At 39.4% G+C, this 23,487-nt stretch overlaps 1 protein-coding gene and 1 long non-coding RNA gene across 2 annotated transcripts in view; both read left to right on the plus strand.

Moving 5' to 3' along the window:
• Positions 1–23,487, plus strand: part of GTF2F2 (general transcription factor IIF subunit 2) — an 87,233-nt gene that overhangs the window by 42,928 nt on the left and 20,818 nt on the right. The window lies entirely within an intron of this gene.
• LOC135409764 (uncharacterized) lies at positions 1,090–6,940 on the plus strand. Its single transcript, XR_010428356.1, has 2 exons — positions 1,090–4,397; positions 4,982–6,940. It is a non-coding gene; the product is annotated as an uncharacterized LOC135409764 (long non-coding RNA).

Consider the following 23,487-nt stretch of genomic DNA (forward strand, 5'->3'; position numbering starts at 1 on the left):
ACAGAAAATACTGTGTCTACACTATACTTACTGTCTGATAGTTCTCCTCTTTACATCCTCCCTAGCCGGTCCCACCCAACCTAGACTATTTTCTTCACCTTACTGTAGTTGGCTTTCCACCATGAAGATGCATTATCTGTACCTTTATTTTTTCTTTCTGTGTGCAAGAGATTTTTGCTTCTATTACATTAATTTCATGATCCCAATGTTTAACCACCTTGGGGTTAATGGCTCTTCAAAAAGAAAGATCTCCCAAGAGGCTTGTCTGTACTGGGAAAAATGGGGCACAGGGAGAGAGGAGTCCCCCAGCCATTCAGGATCTCTTAGGCTCCAGATGATTTGAGAGGAGATGAGAATAAGATGTTGATACTCGCAAGGGGCTTTTGCTGTTCACAGAAGAGGGGAAATGGGGGACTGGCATGCACCCCATCTCAGATTCTTTCTGACAAATTACCTCTTTCTATCCTTCACTGGTCCTCATGTCTATTCTCTTCATCCCTTTGATCATAGCAAACTCTCTTCTTCCCCAATTCTTTCTCTGTCCCCCTTTCCCATTTTTGTTTGCTTCTGTTTCTCCATTTCCTCACAGGAAAAAAAAAATTTTCAAAAATATTTGGAACACATTGGTATCATATACCTCAAACTACATTTCATTTTGAGGTAAAGTTGAGAAGAAAAAAAAAAATCTAAGAGCAACTTCTGCAAAGCTCCAATTCAAACTGTGATATTGTCAAGTTCAGTAGCTACGGAAAGCTCTAGAGGGCTGCTCAGGTCCTCTGCAATGTGATGGCCAGGCACCAGACTCACAGTTCTCGGGGGAGGTTTTGAAGGTGCATGAAACTGCAGCTCTGGCAGTTGTCAAATGCACTGTTGGATAGCGCTTCCCCAACAGCAGAGGATGGCAGGCAAAAACCGAGATAAAATCATAGCCCTTGTTTCATTCTCAAATGTGCTGCTGAAATACTGGTCACCTTTCAGAATGGATTTTGGAAGACTCTTGGTTCAACAACACCTAATCTAAACTACCAAACTGTCACAAACTGTACAAAATGAAGAAGATAAAAAAAAAGAGTCCCAGGATTACCAGGATTTAACACTGCAGTGAGGCTGGTAATGCCTACAGTTCTCTTAAGTAACTTAAAAATACATTTTGAAGTATGGTTAGTCTAAAGTGGTGATTGCCAATATGGGAGCTTGTAACAGGATTGCAAGAATTCTGTATGTCTTTTTGCTTTTTCCTACAAGAGTTTTTTACGAAGAGTAGGATGAAAGTCCTTAGAATAAGCTAGTGGAAGAAACATGCATGATAGGGTTTTAGAAAAAATGAGTTGCAAAATGTTCTAGAATAGTTAAGGAACTTCCATGTTTGAAAAGTCATGTCTTTACAACTACACTGTGGAGGCCTCTAGAAGTCCAGACATTTGGTGGTCCGTGTCAAGCAAGTGAAATTTATTAGTGCATATGAATTGCTCACCTTCTCTAAAATACTGTGAGAATATTGACTGACTGACAGTTCAGTATATTGCTGAAAATGAGCATTATACCAGTTCTTTTTTCACAAATAGCCCCTACTAGCAGAATAAGATTAATAACTTGACCAGCATGCTGTTTCATATATGTTCTTGTAGATATGCTTAGTTGGCTATGAATTCCTTTCCAAAATGAATATGTGTGCATACATTTGTGCATTTTCCACAAAAGCTGACATGGTGCACAAAGGCTGCTCAGTTTGTTTGAGATGGGAGGCCATTTTTATGCAATGCTGAGATTGCATCTGCCTCTGAGTCAATACAACCTTGATTTTTCAAATACCGAAGATCATTTTCTATGGCTCGAAGTAAGATTCAGCATAGTACAAAAATACATTCCTCAGGATGATTTGAGTTACTCATCCCATACAAAAATATAATTTTTTTCCATGTGCTAAAATGTTTCCAATCACAGTTTGTCTGGAGAATTTTGTGCAATTTGTGAAAAATTATCTATTAATCATGTCCATAAGGGTACTGTTAAAAGACGTATTTTATATTATTCTTGTGTTCCTGGACACCCACCAGTTCTTACAAGTCAAGCAAATAGTTTTCTGGTTGTGAACAACTGAACTGCAAAGTAACAGCCACACTACTACTGAAGTCTTTGTCCATTTTTAGTCCATTTCTCACATTTTTTGAAGAGACTAGTGGAGAGAAGCAAGTAAGAAAAATAAGGTTAAAGACAGATCAACTCGGCAGCACAGAGGAGTGGTTATTCCCCATTTCAGGGGTCAGGAGAGTTGCTTTTGTTGGTTTGCTATATATTTCTTTGTGATCTTAGGTTCTTTTCTCTGTCTCTCATCCTTTTCATTTTGTCCGTCATGTTTTACTGTTCTTGCAAGTGGTGTTCTGAGACTGGATTTTAATTGGTCTTTTATATTACCATGCTTTTTGTTCAGTGATATGAAAAGGTCGTAATTTTGGTCTCTGCTTCCAGCCATTTTAATAATGCTAATAAATAAGGAATAGCTGATGTTGGTAATGCAGCAGGTATTTTATCATATTCCTCTTAAATCTGCAGCTGAATGCAGAAGGTTAGCATGTTCTTTTTACCCCATTCTTGTCTTCAGCTTCTAGTAGCCAGATGTATATGGGCTAATTGGAGGGCGGGGTGGGTTTTGTAGGGAAAAAAAAGAGGCATGGTACATTCCTTCTTCTTTTGATACATTTTCTGGCATATGAATTATATTAGTTATGGAAACAGATACTTTCTTAAATTCTGGGAGATACCGTTGATCTGATCACTGGATCTCAGTTTCCTTCCTTTTTGTAAATGCCTGAATACAAAAGATGAAAAGTGTAGGCTTACTTGGTGGCTGACTTACCATTCTCCTTTCGTTTTAACTTAAAATGACTTTGTTACATGTGACGTGAAATTTGCCTTCTTTCTGTTTTTTAAATATCATCATTTCCAGGTTAGAGTCACAGAATCACAGTACAGCTGAGCTGGGAAGGGACCTCTGGAGGTCATCTAGTCCAAACACCCCTGCTCAAGCCAGGCCACCTAGAGTTGGTTGCCCAAGACTCTGTCCAGACTCCCCCTTATTTCTCTGGAATTGAAATAGTTTCTTAACAGTGAGCATAGTGAGTGTGTTCTGTGCCTTTTTAGAAAGGCATATTGCTGAGAGAAGCCTAGCATGAAGGTCATTTTCAGAAAGAAGAGAGATTGCATGTATCAGAGGGAAGATACATATTTGAGAAGAGTTTATAGCAAATACTTTTCCTTATACCTTGGGGAAGAATATCAGTAGTTGTGATTGGAGAGTTCTCATTGTTCTGGTTTTTTAACACCAGAGTTCATGAAACAGTATTCCTCTTCTGCTGGTTATACTGCTCCTTTTCCCCTGCCATCGGAGGCATTGCATTTAAGAACATACCTAATTTGCTTTTATGGTAATTAGCAAAAAAGCATCCATTTCCTTTTTATCTGCTGAAAGCGTTGAGGCTAAAAATAGTCACACTGGAATATGTTCAGGCTTCAGTCATAGCCAGCTTCTTCAGGCTGAAAATAAGCCTCATTCAGTACCATTGCTCAGCACCAGAAGTTCTGGATATTTGTAATTCCAGTAAACCTATATTCCTGTCAGTGGCACACATTCCTTCTCTTGAAACCAATGTCTTTGGTGTGGTACAGTGCTGGAAGACTTTTAACCTTACTGTTAACAGGACTACAATAATTATGAGGATGTCTCTGCTGCTAAGGTGCTTTGCAGATTTCAGTGAGGGACTTGTTTAGTACATAGGGACATCCTTCCTCTTCCCAGGGCAGCACCAATTCCTTCTTTTCATCTCTTTTCCATCTGTAATATGAAAGTCACACTATAGTGGGTGAAAATCTGAAAGAGGGTTCAGTTTTAGCTGTCATGAGTTACATGTTGTTACTAGACGTGTTAACCTTCTGTTCTCATTTATCATCACGTTTGACCCTGCCAGGGAAAGTGGGATAGCCAGCTGATCTAAAAAAGGCCATTTCTGTATCAGTGTTAGCCTTTAGATGTAAATCTTCATTTTCTCTGTTGCAGAGCAGAGCTCGCTGAAGCTCATGTGTCTCTTCCTGGCTCCCATGCCAGATGCTATAGTCATGCTGCGTACTGCTGGTGTTCTGGGTTCTGCAAAGCTGCTTTGGCAACTACTAGGCTGATAAGTTTAAATTTTCACAATATGTAGAATGTCAGCACCATAGCACATCTTCTATTTTTAAGCAACTTTGCTCGCATACTACTGATGATATTTAGAGTTTGTGACATACTACTGATGATATTTGGAGATCGGTAGACTAGTATCGTCCAACAGTAACCCTGATGCCAAGGAGCTCCCAAAGTTATATGATATCACTGAATACTGAAAGTTATCCTAGTTGTGATGGTTTCAGTCTAGGCCTTCCTGGAAACCAGCTTGTAACCAGGAAGGAACTAGGAAGGTGACCAAGGAAGTATTCCATGCTATTCCTTTACGTAACCCAGGGTATAAATAAGGCATTGATAAGAGAGTTCGCCCTCTTTCCTCTCCGGCGAGGTTCGAGAACGGTGGGTCCCTGTTTCGGTTGGGCTTATCTGGAGCCGAGGCCTACAGTGACTGCCGTTATCTGCCACGCGTGAGGGGAGAGCCAAGGACCGTGTCTGGCCATCCTGCCTGTTCGAAGGGAAGTGGTGAGATTCTTGCTAGTTTGCCTTCGACTGGCTGTTTGACTTGTTCGGTCCTTGCCCCTTTTTGTCCTTCTCCTTTTTTTCCCTCCCCCCCCCCCCTTCCCCCCCCCTGGTGTGTGGTATTCCCCTTTCGTGTATCTGTCTTATATATAAATATACATATATATATATATACATATTTTTTGCTATAGCTTTGGCTGCTTGGTTTTTCTTCTTTTCCCTCTCTGGGAGGCGGGTCCTTGTTGTCAAGTTTCGGGGGACTTGGCAGGAAGCCAGCTCGAAACTTGTACACTAGTGCAAAAGCAAAGATTAGAATCAGGTGGCAAGTTCTGTCTGTGGCATAGTAATTTCCTGGCTTACTGAAGTATTTCTGGAACTGATAAAACTGCAGGAAGGCAGTGAAACAATGGCCTGAAAGATGACAGGGTACATATCTGTCCATCCAAATAGCACTTGTTACTTGGGATGTCACCAAGTTCAAAAAAATTCATAGATGACAAATCCTCTGGTTTCTGGTTGTTTTTTGAAGGAATGTCTGTCTGTAGGACTCCAGCACTTCTCAAACTGGGGTTGCCTGTGATCAGTGGGTGATTTAATTCCTGAAGACATGGCAAAATTCCAGCAGGAGCTTAACTCCCAGAGTGCCGCAGGACCAGCTACACCATGGGGGAAGCAGTGGCAGTATCTCCGGTGCTCTTCAAAGACTCTGTGGGAGGAAAAGATGCCAGCTTTAGAAACTAATCACAGCATTACATTTTATGGAAGAATCGTTCATTCTCTAAATATCTCAGATATTAATACAAGATACTGAAGCACTACAACCATCAGTTAATACTCAGGCACAATCCTGAAATATTTTCCAAAGGAGCGGATACTGTGCAGCCACCTGCTAATACTTGAGTCTGGGATGTTTTTAAAATGGCTTAGGAGTTGAATTCAAATGAACAACATACCTTAGATTGAAATTAAATGTTTTTTTCTGAATGCTGTGATGTACCCAACAGGAAAGCATAGAGTGCTTGTGGACTGCTGCTCAGTTCCTCCTTCCCTGTTGCCCAGGGCAGAAAGCTGGAACTAAGCAGCTTTCTGACAACTACCTGTGATCATTAAGGTTTAGGATCAGTGTTATTCTACATTACATTTTTGTATATATTTGTTCTATAATATGGGTTCTGTAGAACGCATAGATATATGATAATGTGCAAGGTCCTGCACCTGGGGCAGGGCAATCCCCAGAATCAGTACAAACTGCGTAATGAGTTGACTGAGAGCAGCCTGGTAGAGAAGGACTTGACAGTACTGGTAGATGACAAGTTGGGCATGAGCTGGCAATGTGCACTCACAGCCCAGAAAGGCTGTTGCACAGGAGTCGTGAAGATCTGTTTTGCCTTGGAGTGCCATGTTCTAGGTGACTGCTCTGTGCTTTCTCAGTGCCTAACAAAAAGCCTGAAATATCCAAACACAAAGTTAAAATGGATAGTGCAGTACCTGGGAATTGTCAGCTTCTCCTGTTTCAGGTGCTTACAAGCCATGAGTTGGAAGCAAGGTATGACATAAAGTAGTGGAACTTAGAGATTGTATGCTGGTATTTGAAATTAAAGTTTCCAACAGAGTGTAATTAATACAGCAAAGCCACTAAATGGAAATAATTAAAGAAGAGAATTATACTTATCTTCACCTAAGTTGCTGACGCACCTAAACGTTGATAATGTTATGTACTAAAAGTGATTCTGCATAACTGAATTAATATCCTACTGATATCCATGTGTATCACATTGGTAGGTACAATATATGTTACCTGCTCTATTAAAATTTTTAAGTTTTCTTCTCTTTGGGATCCATTGTCTCTCCTAAGGTGGTATAACATAGCTACCTAAAGCCATTTCTTGTTGGGATGTGTCTGAACAATTTAGAAACCACGGTGTGCAAAGACCAGAATTTAGACTTACAAGATAGAGGACAGGCAATAGTGAAACCTGCAGCGGTGGTCTGACTGGAGTTTGGATGTTTTGGAGGACAGACTGACTTTTTTCAGTTGATCAGAGTGTGTGTGTCTTTTTCCATCCTCCACCCTTCTCTCTTCCAGCCTATTTTTCTCACTCAAACTTTAGGTGGGCTGGATGCTCCTAGTATTGTCAAGCACCGTTGAATATTTGCTGATAGAAAATTATGGTGACCCTTTCTGACTCAGAAGAAATTGCAAGTGAATTTATCTAGGAGTTGTCTTCATCAGCAGTTTTAAAATATAAATCAATTTAAATCTGTGCTCAACTCCTATGATGTATTTTATTAACAATTTGCATTTAATTTTCCAAATGCCTGAGGTAGCAAACCTCCAACTTTATTAATATATGAGTCCATCGTGACAGACAGTACATACAATTAATTCTGCAAGTCCAAAAAGACCTGTCAGAAATTAACAGGTACAGCACTATCTTGCAGGTCCTATACACACTGAAACAATAACAGAGAAAAGTGTGAACAAACTGGGTCCTAACCAAAGTTAATGCCAATGGAATATCTTTGTTAGATCTTTGAACACGTCTGTGTTTTTGCAGGAATAACTGACTAACCTCTTTTTTAATGATAGTGGCAAAATCAGGAGGAACTGTACTCTGTGACTTGTAATAGAAATTTGAATTACTGCCCTGCTGTTTCCTCTGTGTGAGTGTGCTTGAGTGCTTACTGAGACCTTGCCAAGGAGGAAGATAAAGAGGAAATAGTAATGAATTAGGCAAAAAAACAGCTCACTGAAGAGCTTTCCTCTGCTCCTTCTGCTCTTGGACTGTATTCAATTCTGAGGCTTTGTGCAGCACTCCCATTAATAGGCATGGGGAAGTTTGAGATTTTATGGGGTTCATTTCTGTGTATAACATAAGGTTCTGAGTTCATGATTCCAGTCTGCAGACGGTGGAGACACACGGGCATCCGTCCTTCTTCAGAATTGGTGGAACTGAACACCCTGAAGGTGAAGAATCTGAATGTAAAAAACTAGGGTAACACCAGTGCTTAACTCCTCCTGAACTCAGGCTCTTGTTAATCCTTAGACCATCGTGACCATGACAGTGCAATGGCTTCTGCTTTAAAAGCAGAGGGAGGTGAAAAAATCACTTTCAAAATGGTTCAGATTTAAAAAAAAAAAAAGGTGTTTAGTTGGGGCTAGAAGCAATGAGACACACATTCTGGCTGCTAAGCTCATTTTTAAAAGTTCCTGTGTTATTTCTGAAAAGATCCTAGCTCTCCAGCAGTGTTAACTATATCTGTTTCTGAGCTTAAAGAAAGCCCCATGTTCAGAACTTGTTACAAGGTTGAACATTATCTGTATCATAGTTCACTCCATTTTTTTTTCTAACTGGAAAACAGACAGGAGAAACAGGAGCACAGAAATATCCATGGCCAAATTTCTTTATGTAAAAAAAGAAGAAAATCCCTGCATTCTGGGATGTATTTTGAATTGAGAAGTCACCTTGAAAGAGAAATTTCAGTGTATGTGAGTGTAGGCGGGAGTATAAAAATGTGATAAAAATAGCAGACTACATGGAAATCAACACTGATATGTGGATGCATACCTAAAGATGTTACATGATAACATCTGAGAGAGAATTGTACTTTAAAACTGTATTTATATAATACATTCCAAAAAATTTAAAAGTGCCCTTATGTAATTTTCAAATTATATTTCAGATAATCTCTTTATTTTGAATTCTAATTTTGACTCAGACATTGGCTCCTGTTCTGACTTCGGGAACTGCTTAGAAAAATCAACTACTCTTTAGCTGGGGGCACATATTGACAAAGAACTTTTCAACAAAGTCCTTGAGAAGTAGGTACTCTTTCTCTGAAGTAAAATGCAGGGAATAAGTACTACATCCTGAAAGTTTGAAAATTATCACAATGCTTAGAGCATAAAGAAATTGGTATATTGCAGAAGTGCGGTTAACAAGAGGTTAATTGATCCAAATTGTGATTTTCAAAGTGAGTGTTTTTGTAGGCTCTCATAAAGCACAACTATGGGTACAGCAAACTGAGAATTTTTTCATATGCAGTGTTTATAGTATGGGAAGCAAAAGATAAAAGTTTTGTCAATCTGCAAAGTATACTTCATGAGGTTAAGTTGTTTGTACTGTATAAAATAAACTGTCTTTCAAGTTGGTATGGTAAAGCAACTGGGAAAAAACATTGATACTTTTATTCAGCACTGTTTTTTTTATTCTCTGACTGTACCTAATGCCATTGGAAAACCACCCTTCAGATGTGCTCTTAAGTATCAGTTTTCTTTGTTATTATCAGCATGATGCAGGAGCAGCATATGTCTTGGGAATGCAATTTATGATAAAATACACCTAATTAAATCCCTTGAGGATTTATATTCACACATGCTGTGAAATCGAATCATATGAATACTTCGTATTAAATTGTAGCGGACTTGAAGCATCTGTTTTCATTTCTAACTGTGCGCCTAAACCCTTTTCCCCCGTCTTTATAACACAAATGTAAACTAACATGAAATACGCTTTATTGCTGCAATATTGACCATGAGGTACTCAGGGCAACTTGGAGAGAAACACAGCATAGTTATGCTGCCTCATATTAGAGTAGGAGTAATAGTGTGGGTTTTGTAGATTGATGCCTAAATCACCCAGTTGGAGTAGATCATTAAAGCTGTTTTTATTGCTGTTTCTTCTTTTAACTCTTTTAAGCTCATTTTTATATTAAAGACAAATATCTGATTTAGTATCCACTCTAGGGGGGGAAAGTGCTTCCCACAAACTGGTACAGTTTGTGGTATCTTAGCAAGGACAAAGCTAGCAAATAGTTCTTCCAGATTTGATACATTTTATTACAATCATACACAGATTTTTTTTTCTCTCTTCTCTATCCTGAACTCTAATATGTATGGTGTGATACAGAAAGAATTATCAGTTAATACATCCTTCTGCTGCTTTTAAAATAAAAAATAGTAACTTCGAATGTCACTTGGGTATTGGTTTGTGCTCTGTGGAGGATGTTTATTGTATATCATTTAGATTTTTTTTTAATTATTTCATTAAGCTGTATGTAAGTGAAATGTGAGGTTAGTAAATGATATGTTAGACTTGGTGAGCATATTGATTTTTGTTCCTGACCGTGCCTGAGAACCAGTGCTTGTGAAAAATGAACTGTGGTTTTGTGTATTCAATGAAGTATATTAGTTGCTGCATAGCCTGTACTTAACATAACGAAATTTGGTAGAACGTAGATTGGAATATGGCAGTTATTTGATTTAATTCCATTATAGGCTCTTAAAATTTAAGAACTTGTTTTCTATTTATACTCTACTTCATGTTTATAAATGTACATTACACAACTGAAAGAGATATTTTACAGGCTTCAATTACCTAAGCACAGCATTTGTGGAAGTCTAGAAACTGGTTAAATGGAGGACAGGATAAAGTTTTTTGGAAATAACTAGGACCTTATTTTTGTCTTCAGGGTATATACTGAGACTTCAGCTGTATGAAGGAAAGTAAGATTTGTGAAGGCTGCTTGAAAAGCAGCTGCTTGATCTAAGCAGGGCGCAGTTGTTCATCTAAATTGATGAGAACAGAGCAAACAAATCATAAACTGATCTATTGTTACTATTTTCCAACAAGGATTTCAAACTGCCATTTCTTTAAATATAGTTTTTAAAAAATACTTTAAAATGGTATATGAGGAATCACAGATAAAGCATTACCAGCTTTAGTGAATCCAAGCTGATATGTTTTAGCAGTAGATACACAAGTTGGGAAATAAAATGGCAGATGTGCTTTACTTATGGTTTTATTTCTCTGAAAGGGTCAGTAAATTCAAATGAGTTTATACACCTCAGGGACTTTTCAGTCTCTGAACATCTGGGTGATGAGCCTGGAACAAGGCCCTTGAAAACCATATCCTCACTTCTGGAGGAATAGAACCAAATGAAATGTATGTAATTAGTGATGTGTTCCAATCTATACATGGGCAGCTGTATGCTTGGTGCTGTGTAAATATTGCAGAGATAAACATGAGTAATGAAAATCAGGAAGTGCCTAATTATGCATGAAGTAATTTGAAGATTATGGGCAGATCCACTTCAGAAGCTACTGAGTGAAGCACAAGTGTCCTGTGTGTCATCCAGAGAAGATGAAGAGGATTTATAAACATATTTGCCCACATGTCACATATGCCATTATTTTAAGAAAAGAATAAACGTTGAATTCAAGTCTACGATTTAGGAAATGTGTTGAGTGCAAAATAGAAGTAGTACATGGTATAGATGTCTGAAACTTGCTAAAAAGCAAGTGCACAAGCTCTTACTAAGTTCAGAAAGACCTGTGTCATTTTTGGAAGCGAGGGAAACCGTCTTGTTACACGGTCAGCTTTGATGGTTACATGGGCCTTTTGATGTATTTCTCTGTATAAAAAATGACTTGATGCACAAGACATTTATTTAGCAAAATTTAAAAGGCAGAAATCAATGTTGTGAATTCATGACACGCCACAGCAACCAAGTAGTTAGTAGGAGCTTCTAGGGTCTGATCCCTAAATCTTATCAAATCAAAGAGGAAGGCTTCTGTTGGGTGTAGCAGTTATTAAATCCATCCGTTTAATGGTGGTGCAGAATCCATGTGTTAGCTATATTTTGTGGTCATATAATACTCGGTTTGCTTTTTCAATTTTTTTTTTCTTTTCTCACGTGTCTGCTTCTACTGTGTAAGCAAAGAAGATACTACTGTAGCAGTGCTTTTCCCCCCTGGAATAAAATGCAAGGTGGAGACCACCCATTCTGCAATGCTGCCTTCAAAATGATTAAGTGTTGTTTTGTCTCCCAAGCGCTCCTTGGATAACCTGGCTTCTCACACTGGCTTGGCAGTTGCAGCTCTTCTCTTTATTAATCACTATGAGCACAAGCAAGTGCTCTGGACCCAGTTAATGTCAGAATAAAATAAATTGAACCTGACTTTGTCTTCAGTTTTGAGTGTGACTTGAAAGTCCCCTGTGAAAGGAATTGAGGCAAAAAAGGGTCATCTGCTCTGAGTTCTCAGGGACCGGGCGATTAGCACACACTACTTTTTTGCCTTCTATTAAGATAAATCAGTAGTTTCATTCGGAGTATAGGCATCTTCCTTACCTTTTAAAAAATAAAGTTTTGCTTTGGTTTTGTTCAGAATTTTTCTTAAGTTGAAGAAAAAAGATTGTTGAAGGTTGGGCAGGATGCAGAAGTACTTCCAGTTCATTGCAATATTAATAAAGAAGGGAATGAAAAGTCAGTTTCAGAGGCTTTAAAAGCCAGCTGACAAGATGATTCTTGTTCAGATACAGCTTCTTGCTCCAGTAGATAGGAGCTTTTAGGAAACAACTATGTCAAAGTAAATGACTCAAACCACGTGTCTAGTAGCCCATCTTCAAGGAAGATGAAGCTCTGGGCATTAAAAAGAAAACAACCAAAAAACCACAAAACCCCTCTCAAGATTACAAGAAAGAAATACTTGATGCCATCAACAGTTCCTATTCCTCATTGAAATAGCCTCGAGGATGCCCTGTTTTAACTTCTGGATGGAGACTGAATTGCAATAGTAGTTCACTGTCTCTACCTACAAATGGATGTATTTATCCAAGAATCCCAAGTATTCAGACAAAATTCTGTCTGATCTCCTATGTGAACTACAGAAAATTAATATCTTAGGAAGGCTGTTCGTGGGCCTCTCTTTTCTATTTGTTGGTTATCTTTTTTCCTCCCAGTTGTGCCTTTATTCCTTTTTGAAGAAATCCTCTTTTATTTATGTGATTGTGACTTCTTAGTTATTTAGAAAACTCTTCCAAAACCCTCCCAATTTTCTGTAGTGTGTTTCTGTCTACATTTTTATTCATTTTCTCTATCTTTAGGAGATAGTCCTATCTGAATGCCTCTATGGGTGCATGGGGTTCCCTGCTTGAGACTGTCCTCATCAGGTCAGGACTATGTTACTTCATCCTAAATAAATGTAGTAACTTGTAGATTTTTTTTTTTACTCTATTTTATTTACTGTAGTTCTTTTCTATCATGGGTGTAAATGTCCAGCTTTGTCATGTATGTCCATCTTGAAGTAATTTAATTTCTCTGCAGTTTCACTGGTCAACAGGAATAAGTGTTTCACTTTTTTCTTCTTCTGACTGTTTTTAGGTTAACTGTTTACAGAATCACAGAATATGCTGAGTTGGAAGGGACCCACAAGGATCATCAAGTCCAACTCAGGCCCAGGATCATTTGCAAGAGTCACACCATGTACCTGAGAGTATCATGCAAACTCTCCTTGAACTCTGTCAGGCTTGGTGCTGTGACCACTGTCCTGGGGAGCCTGTTCCAGTGCCCAACCACCCTCTAGGTGAAGACCCTTTTTCTAATATGCAACCTAAACCTCCCCTGACACAACTTCAGGCCATTCCCTTGGGTCCTGTCACTGGTCACCACAGAGAAGAGCTCAGTACCTGCCCCTCCTCTTCCCCTCACGAGGAAGTTGTAGACTACAATGAGGTCTCCCCTCAGTCTTCTCCAGGTTGAACAGACCAAGTGACCTCAGTTGCTCCTCATTTGGCTTCCCCTCAAGGCCCTTCACCGTCTTTGTTGCCCTCCTTTGGATGCTCTCTAAGAGCTTAATATCTTTCTTATATTGTGGTGCCCAAAACTGCGCACAGAACTCAAGGTGAGGCCGCCCCAGTGCAGAGCAGAGCGGGACAATCCCCTCCCTTGACCGGCTGGCGATGCTGTGCCTGATGCCCCCCCGGACACGGTTGGCCCTCCTGGCCGCCAGGGCACTGCTGACTCATATTCAACTTGTCATCAACCAGGACCCCCAAGTCCCTTTCCGTGGCACTGCTTTCCAGCATCTCATTCTCCAGTCTGTCCATACATCCAGGGTTGCCCTATCCCAGGTGCAGAATCCGGCATTTTCCTTTCCAGAACTTCATCTGGTTGGTGATTGTCCAGTCCTCTAGTTTGCTGAGGTCTCTCAGTTGGCTGATCAAACCTGGCAGCTGCTCCACTCTCATTTGGCCTATGAGTATTGTCTTCAATCCTGGCAAGCCAGCAGCCCATTCACAACCATGTGGCTATCATTAGTTGAATTCAATGTGTTTCACTATCAGGAGATATCATAGAATCGTAGCTTGCATGTTATTCCAAAGTGGTACCACTGTGTTTATTCACGTGTTCATGGCACGGCTCAGTGGGGTTTGTTAATAGTCCATGTAATATGCCTGTGTCCAGGGGTCATGAAAGGCTTTGCATTTTGGATGGTCAATTTTATGCTGTGTTTTCAAGTGGGGAAACAGGCATATGGAGAAGCTGACTAGCCCAGCTTTGGTGAGTGAACTGATGGTGTTCTTCTTCATGTTGTGACAGAAATTCTGTGCCATGGTCACTACCCAGCTTCAGGCAAAAAACAGGTTCATCTTATTTTCCTTTGTCTATATGGGTCATATAAGATGCTTCTATCCCCCCAAGACTCCGAAGTCAAAGGCCTTGGCTTTGAAATAATACTCACACAACTCAGAAAGTCCTCCTTTCTGTTTTTCTTCTATCTCTTAGACTTATTTCTAGCAATAGGATTGCAGCAATATGTGCCTTTGTGTCCTTGTATTGGATCCCATCCTTCTGCTAAGAGGTACCTTTGAGCAGAAGCTCATTAAATCTACACACGTTTATGGTGACATTAAAATTCTTTTTTTTTTCCTTACTTACTGTAGCTGCTTTATGAAATATGATTACTGGCACAGTAATTAACATTTCTCAGCACTGTCATTTCAAGTGAGTGAGAAAAAATCACAACAATATCTGTTTTCTCATTCTGGAGTGTTCTGAGCTGGAGCTGCGCTGTAGTTACAAAGGGGAGACTCTGTGACAGCTCACTTGATACCTGGTAGAAGGCCATGCCTCAGTGCCTCACTCTGCTCAAGGGAAGGACAGACTGCCTTGTCTCTTCAGTTTTCCTGCTAAATCCAGCATGTTGTGCTTGTCCTGTGATACATGTAATGTTATATTTGATGCATATGACAAGTTTAATGCCTGAATTTAAGATTGTCTGCTGGGACAGGGCAAAAACTGCCTCATGGAATGTCCGAAAGAGTTACCAGTAATGGGTGGCTTAGAGAAAGAAGACTGTTGGAACAGGGTAGGCACCTGATGATCCTTTCTCAGCACAGTCCCTGAGTCTGCAGCAGCTCATCTCTTAAGGACTGTTGGGTTGTCCTGGTGTTTACCAGTTGTCAGTAAAGTTACTTTTTGGGAACTCATATGCAGTTTTAGCATCCATAATATCCTGCATCAGGAAGTTCCATCATTTATTTACAAGTTGTGTGAAGAACTGCTTTCCTCTGTTTGCTTTGGATTTTCCTATGGCTTAATGCCTGCTAGTCCTGGTATTCAAATCATACCATTGTTCCCTATTGTCTTCCTGGACTGAACGAATTTATAGACCTCAGTCATACTTTCATATCTCTTTTTTTTTCTTTTTCAGCCCTGAAGGGTCCTGCTCTTTATTTTCTTAGAGCCTAACTTGTTCCATACCTCTGTGCATTTATCCTGGGGCAGATTAGTGCCTCAATAGTTCTTGTTTCTTTTACTGTCCTTTCAAAGAAGAGAAGACCACAATTTTTAATGAAATACTATTTCATTAATTGTAATCAATATCTTACTGGCCTGGAAATAATTGTCCTTGCTACTGAGGATGCATAAAATAATAATGGTGGAATCTCACCCGGGCTTCTCAAGCATTTATCTCAGGTTCATTTTTGCGATGCTGGTCAATCAATGTGTCACAAAATGTCCCACTAGTATGCCAGCCTGACTTTTCAGATGCTTATAAGAAGCGTTCTAGTCAGTGAAGTGTCAGCAGTTCTAAAGTCATCTGGCTGGTACTGGTGATGAGTGATGTGGGGAGCAGGCTGGCTTGGGAGTGCAGGGCTGTGGCATTCCTGAGCAACTGGAGTTGGAGTCTAGTTTTTGTCATTTTTGTTGCCACAGCAAGCCGAGGAAATGGCAGTTGTGAAATGACAAGAAATACATTAATTTCAGTTAGCAGCTGCTGAGGATATTGGGAAAGCATATCTTGTTTTGGGAACATGATGTTTGGGTTTCCAAAACAAAATTTTGAAGGATTTCTGTTCCACAAAAACTTCAAATGTTGGCTTACCTCCTGATTTAAGGGTTTTTTTTTGTTGTTGTTGGTTTTGGTTTTTGGATTTTTTTTCCCTGATAACACAAAACCCATGTAATAAAAATTCAGATTTCCAGCCAGCTCTACTTAGGCTTCAGTTGGAAGATTATTTCTCTTTTTTTCTACATGTTATTAGTAAGAAACTTTCTTGCATCTACGCCTTTTGCATTTGTATTTCTTTCATCACTGCAACAATTGTTAGTGTCCCAGTGTGCTGCTTAAATTTTCTTTTACCTAATTTCACTTCACTGCTTCATTGTACAGCCTTCAATAATCCACCTACTTTTTTGTTTACACCCTTGACATTCTCAAATGATGATGCTTTTTAGTTATTCTGTAGCTAAGCTATACCTATTTGTCTCAAAGTATTCTAATTACAGAGTAAATATGCAGCTATAGAAAATACACATTTTCTAATGTATATTAGTAGAAGCAGATGGTGCAATTTGTTCATCGATGGAATTCAGTTTCTAAAACTGATTTAATCTGGTTTGCAGCAAATACCGTTCCAGTACCGTGTGTCATGGAACATGTGCAAAGGGAGACATCCCATTTCAGGTTGTTTGTATTTCATTGCAATAAGGTGTTTATTTCATGTGTTACATAGGGTATGCCGTAACAGAACACCTGCTGTAAAACCATGTTGTTTCAATGCACAAGACCACTTTGTTTGTTATTTGTTATTTTTATGTATTATTATTTTTCACTACCTTTTTTGCATTACAAAGCTGTGTACTGTTGGTCCCTTTGTAAACCTAATTTTCATGCAATCATTAATAGAATTTGCACTTGAGAAGAAACAATGGAGAACTATTTTCTTAATTTGTGAAGTGGAGAGGAATCTTAAATTAATTATAACAGCATTTTGTGTAAGTTGGTATTTTTCCCATTGTGAAAAAGTTTCTTCAGAACGGAGGATTTTCCAGAATTAGGAAGGCTATATAAACTGTTTGCGTTCTGCTTCTGCTAAGCCAAATGTAGAAGAGAATAGAGTGTGTAGTATCTGTCTTGTTTAGCTGAGAGAGGTCCTGTAATCTCTAAAGCAGGAACTACTTGACCTGAAATGCTGAATTGCCATAGAAGTCTTGAAGCTCTGTAGAGCTGGAGAAACATGCTAGCAGAGAGAGTTTTCTTCTCCCCACTTACCACGAAATGTTTGCAGCTTTAGATACAGATTTTGCAAGCAATAAAGACAAGAAATTGGTAGGTAATTTCTAGTTCATTTCCTTCTGCAGTGAAGGATGTGTGAATCCTTCGAAATCTTGTGGAGTTAATAAAGAGTGTAGCAGGGTAGAGCAAGTAGTACAAAAATTATTGCAGAAGTAGCATGATACAAAAGCATCTGTTTGGAAAAAAACCTGTTAGGCTTCTTGCCTTTTTGATTAATTGCTTGACTGTTTTCTGCATTTTGAGATTTAAATATTTGCTACAGCTGCTTTTTTCTTTTAAGTCATTCTGTTTTCCAGTTCTGTTCTCTGGAGTGTCTTCATCTCCTCTGGAGCTAGAATTCAAAAACTGTTCTCCCACACAATTTAAACCCTGTCCACCAGCTCCAAAGCTGTCAAGTGTCACAACTTTCACAAAAGGTGGTTTGTTTCCCAGTTCCCCTAGAGGTGCTTATAACTTTATTTTTGTACAAAGCCAGTAAATAATAATGATAAAAATTAATATGGGTCTTTCAAGGTGATAATATTGTGTAAACCAAAAGGAACTTAGTAGGAGATGTGTCAGTGGGGAAAATAAACTTCCTTTTTCGTTGAATCATAGAATGGTTTGGGTTGGAAGGGACTTTAAGGATCATCTGTGTCCAACTCCCTGACATAGGCAAGGACACCTTCCACTAGAAGGTGTAGTAAAGTACTAAGTGTATGTGATATACCGAGATGGTTCCTAGAAGTAGACCATGTATGCACTGAAGAGACAGCACATACCCAGCAGTTACATCGTTCTGAGCTGACCTGTATCTACTGCTGTTACTCTCTGCCAACACTAGCGTCTCTGTTGTTTCATTCAGAGAACTTCTCCTGCTGATGCTGAAAGTTTTTAAAACATTTACAGCTCTAAATATCTCTAATACTAAGGTAACTTTTTATAATGTTACAATTTTTTTGGCATTTCTAAGTGTGGTGTGTTAACCTTGGCTGGCTGCCATACTCCCACCCAGCTGCTCTCTCACTCTCCCTCCTCATCAGGGCAGTGGAAAAAATAGTATGGAAACTATCGTGGGTTGAGTTAAATGCAGTTTAATGGAAGAAAGCAAAGGTTGTGTGTGGAAGCAAAGCAAAAAGATAGATTTATTCTCTACTTCCCATAAACAGGTGATGGCCAGACACTTTTTGGAGAGCAGGGCCCCAGTATGCTTAGCAGCTGCTTTGGAAGACGAACACCTTAGTAATGAATGTCTCCTCCTCCTCCTTTCTTTTAAGCTGAGCATGACATTGTATAGTATGGGATACCCCTTTGAACATCTAGGTCAGCTGTCCTGGTTGTGTTGCCTCCCAACCTCTTGCCCACCCCCAGCCTACCAGCCCTTGGGGGTGTTGGAGAGACAGCCTTGGTGCTGTGTGGGTGCTGCTCAGCAGCAGCCAGCACATGGGTAGTTACCAACACTCTCCTAGACACTGTATGGGCTGCCGTGAGGAAGGTTCAGCCCATCCCATTCAGGTTCAATACAATGAGATACAGTGTTTTACACTGCCATTTGATAAGTATATGCACACTGAATTAAAAATTGCAGAAGGTTTTGGAAAGGTTTTCTCAGTAATAATGGTTTCACATTATATTATATTTCATGTTTGGATTACTGACTAACAAATTCAGTTCCATGCAAGTTAATGACAAACCAATGAAACTTCTGTGGAGCATTTCTTCTTGTATATATGTTTGTTTTTTTAAAAAATTGCAGCCTTAGGTATAATTAAGAAAAGAGCCATGCAGAGCAAGCTTTAAAATACAATGGTCCTGGAACTTCTTTCAAGACTTCTTTTTTTTCTGTGGAGGACTCAACAAAATTACACATGAATGGAGTCTCCTTGCACACAGATCTTATGGAGGACCCAGTTATCCAGCTTCCTCCTGGGGAAGCTAGACAATGTTTGTGCTTCAGCCATTAACTGGTTTTGGACTTTGTCCTGCCAGACAAATCTATAATCAAATCTTTGGGGTTTTTTATTTAATAACAGACTAGGTATGACTTCACAAAGCCTGAGTAAGTTTCTTTGTGTTCACAAATAACAGGAACTCTTCTGAAAATCTCTAATTAAGAGGAGAATATTAATGTAGCAGAGCTCAGAAGTGCATGGAGCTAAGTTTATTTCTTAACAAATAAGGTCTCTACGGAGTGTTTAAAAGATAATGTTCTGAACTACTAAGATTATGATAGTTTTTTCTTCAAAGCAAAGACAGTTTTTTATAAATTATATTTTTCAAATGCAAAATCAAATCTTACACCTTGTGGACTCACCTCAAAACCTAGACATGTCCTTGTGCCTCGTGGTCATAATAGTGTGCTTTTCAAAGGAAGATATTTTGAAATAATTTTGAGGATTGTTGGTTTAAAGCTATAGAGGAGCTTAAAGCTGCATCTGGAGCCACAGTCTCCAGACCCTGAATGTAGTTTCAATTTACTAAGTGAGAGCTCCTATCAGGGCTAATGGTGATACACCTGTAGCTTTGGCGAGCACCACTTTGAAGATGATGCACAGAAGCCAATTACGGCTTTTTAAGAAAATAACACATTTGCCCTCTGCAGCAGTATTTCCAAGAGCAGACCTTGAGGAAGGTGACTCGGACCAAACTGTGATGCCGTGCTGGTATAAAACCATCCTTCACAGCTTGGCAAGCAGGGGCAGAGTCCTGTGGCAGGTGGCTCTGTGGTGGCTCTTCTTTCTCCATTGCCATCACCTCCCAGCTGCAGTGCAGCCCAACAGCTCCCACCCATATTCCTGCTTTCTGGGCTCCCTCTGCACAGCTGGTTTCTGCCTCTGGCTTTGCTGCAGCCCCCCCCAGCTTGCTCTGCTTCTGGTAGTACAGTTCCCACTTGAACAGGTGAGGAATGTCTAGTAGTGATTTTCCACTGGAGGTGGGCACGTGTGTAATGTGTTGGAGAGGGAGCTGAGGGAGCACTTGTTTTGCAAAATAGGAGGTGGTAAAATGTGGTTAAACTGTTTGAGCAAATACAGCAGAGCAGTAGTGCTGTACAGTTGGCAGAGGAAATACAGTTGGCTGAAAGAAGGATCAAAGTTTAAAAAAAAACAACTCAGTTTTCTGATTTAACTGATACATCTTTCAGTCTGCTCTTCGATTCATCGTGTTACATTTATTTTTTTTTTTTCCGATGTTTTGCAGGAGAAACTGGTAAGTTTTCCAGCTGGGGGTTGAGCAAGACTGCATTTTTGCATGGACTAAGGAGAAAGGTTCTTTACTGTATTTGCTTTGGGTTCCTAGGGTTGCTGAACCTACACAGCTCAACTTAATCCTGATTTTGTTTGGATTATGTGTGATTTCAGAGTTCAGTTGAAACCAATTTCATTTTCTTTGCTTGCAGGAAAGAATGTTGAGTGGGTTAATTTGGCAGTTCAATGTGAGCTAATTCGGCAGTTTAGTGCAACCATATGTTTAAGTTATTGCACAGTAGCTGAACTGTGCAAGATTCCCTTTTAAGCTATCAAAGGCACTATGTAGTCATTAACACGTGGTCATGCCCAGTGTGTTTTCCCAGCATCTTCCTTTCAGTGCCCTTTGCAGCAGTCCCTTGTTGGTTGTTTCCAGATGTATTTTAATAGAAGGGAGGTGGAGGTCCTCAAAAAGGCATCTGCTATCCAGCATTTTAGGTCTGAATGCTAAGGAAGGAAGAGGCAGAGAAAATCCTCAAGGATTTGAGCCAGCTAGGTTTTTTAGGGAAGCAGTCCAAATGTTTCCCAGATTGCCACAAACTGTTCAATTGTTTACAGTAAATTTTAACTGGAAGATCCCCAATGGAGCCAGATGCCGTGGCTGTTTGCAGAGTGTTTGGAGGAGTGGTGAAGTATCTGGGAAGTGGAGTTTTAGAGATGGGAGCATGTAGTTGGAGGCAGAGTGCTGGCAGCTGTAACTTGATAAAGACATTTTGCAGAAGGGGAGGAGAGGTTCAGATTTAGATTTAGCTGAGATGCTGTAGGGATTTTTATTTTCATTTGAGGACTTGTAGCCAAGAGGCTGCCTCTTTCTTTCCATCTCCTCTTTAGCTGTGAGCAGTTTCATTGCGGACTGAATTGACTGAGCCTGTAAATCATCCATCCTTTTACCAGTAATTCGAGACCTAGGCCTTTCAGGGTATGGTAAAGATGTACCTTTTCTGCCTAACAGACTACTTTTAAAATTCTCTTTCTTGTCCTCATTAGCAAAGTGTTGCAACATTTCTGGATCTGCAGACTGGCAAGAAGTTTGTGTTGCCTGGATTTAAAAACCCCTGTTATTTCTACCAATGGTTTCAAAAGAGCAACAAGCACAGCAAATTAGTTTTGGCAGGAAAATGAAGATTATGTCATTTTGAGACAAGTCTATTTGTTGTACTTTTAAAAATAATTAATAGTTGAGAATTAAAAATTCCTCTTCTAAAATCTAAATTGAAAATAATGTCTAACAAATAAATCCATTTGTTATGGAGAAATTTGAGGACTGGGGAAACTGGGAGCAGGAAAGGAAACTGCATCTTTGAAAATAGAAGTTGGAAAGGAGACTTCATCTTTAGAAACATGATAAAAAGGTATAGACATGCAGTGTATCTTAATAGTTTTTGGTTTTTTGAATCACGACAGGATGTTTTTCTATAAATGATGTGTGGCAAAATTGAAATTATATCACTGGATCCTCTTCAGTCAGTAGTATACAGAAGAAAAGATTAGATTATCGTTTCATGATTATAATGGTAATTTCTGTTCTTAACACATATAAATACCTGAAGGTAATTAATTTTTAAAGATCTGATTTGACTTGTTTTTGTCTCTAAGATGTCAGATTTTTTTCTTCTCTCTTACCTCCTCAGGCACCGAAGCATAATATTGCTGCTAATTGTTTTATGACATCAAAGAAAATATTCAAGTTGAAGTTCTTAAGCAGCAAACAGTTTAGAGTTGTATATACAGGTGCACACACTTTTAAACACATTGTTTATTCATATTGGTGGAAGAGTGGGCAACCAAACATCTGATTGCAAAGCAAGAAAAGGTCTTGAGCCAGATCAGGGGAGATAAAAGTATTTCTTGCACTTTTGCCTTAAAAATAAGAAGTACATTTCTTAATATGTTTTTGCATGTTTTTAAGCTAACTTGTATATTTTCAAGAAGTCTGTGCCCTTTTCCAAAACCATGCAGTCTTCTGTTTTTTTTCCAACTTGCCTTCAAAACCATCTAGTAGCATAAAAGAGGAAGAAGTGATGTTGTATAGTTGTTTCCTAAAGGTTCTTTTTTGATTAGGAGCAACTAAGATACGTATGCATGCATAATTAAAATTTTATGTGATTCTTTTGGAAAAAATACATCTGGCTTTAATTCAGGAGATAATCTTCATGTTAAAATTAAAGGGCTGGGCTTTTTCTGTCCTGCTTAGATTGCTAATGAGTCAGTTTTCCTAGATCTTCAGTCTTTGCCTTCTGTAGTATTAGTAATAGGCTTATGAGATTCCTGGTGCTTCCCCTGAAGCGAGGAACTGCTCTCTGTGGTTATTCATGGCTATTGATATTTAAGGTGCAGACACCTGTCTGCATTATATAGACTGCTGTACAGACAGTGTTGAATGGTTAGCTCAGTGGCAGAGATCTGTAGGTCTTCACATGCATGTCCCGGCTGAACAAACGCAAAGGGAAACTAAGACTTTTCAACCTACTTTTCCCCCTTTCTTGCTGTTATTCGGGAGTATGTCCACCAGACTCCTGCCTATCCAGCCATTCCCATTGTGTTGTGCTTCTCTTCCAGCCTCTGTGTTGCCTCTCTCTCTTTTGCCATATGGGACTGACATGGCTCTTCACAGCTCTCTCCAAAATTTCACCTGCATTCCCACTTTTTCTGGCATGCTGCTTAAATTTTTATGTTTGGTGTACCTTGTCACTCCGTCTCAAGCCTCATCTCGTGCCTGTGGTTGAGGTACCCTGCATGCTGTGGACAACATAAAAGGACATCCAGGTTTTACTTAACCCTACTTTTAGACCTTTCTATCACTGGAATAAGCCACAAGTGTAAACACCGTGGTATAAAAATGTACCATGCCCTGTAGTTTTATCCACTTAGAAATTAAGATGAAGTGCCCCACAGCAAGATACAGCATGTAACTGAGCATATGTGGATGGACTTAGTCCTCAGGGAAGACTGTCCCCTTTAGCTCTGCTTTTGTTTATTCTTGCATTTAATCTTCTTTGTGTTGAGATGAAAGCTGAGCAGAGCAGAGATGTTCGTGGTGTGTGTTAAATGTTAAAATGGTGTGAAAATGTTAAAAGTATGGCAGGAACCAATAATGGAGGGTTTGTTTCCCTTCTCGGCACTAACTGATTGAATATGACTGTAGGTTGGAAAGGACTGCAAAATGCTGACATTTGTAACAACTGCAAAGCTGCAAACTTCTCTGCTCCTCCAGAGTACA

Source organism: Pseudopipra pipra, chromosome 2 (genome assembly GCF_036250125.1).
Source record: "Pseudopipra pipra isolate bDixPip1 chromosome 2, bDixPip1.hap1, whole genome shotgun sequence".
Taxonomy (NCBI): domain Eukaryota; kingdom Metazoa; phylum Chordata; class Aves; order Passeriformes; family Pipridae; genus Pseudopipra; species Pseudopipra pipra.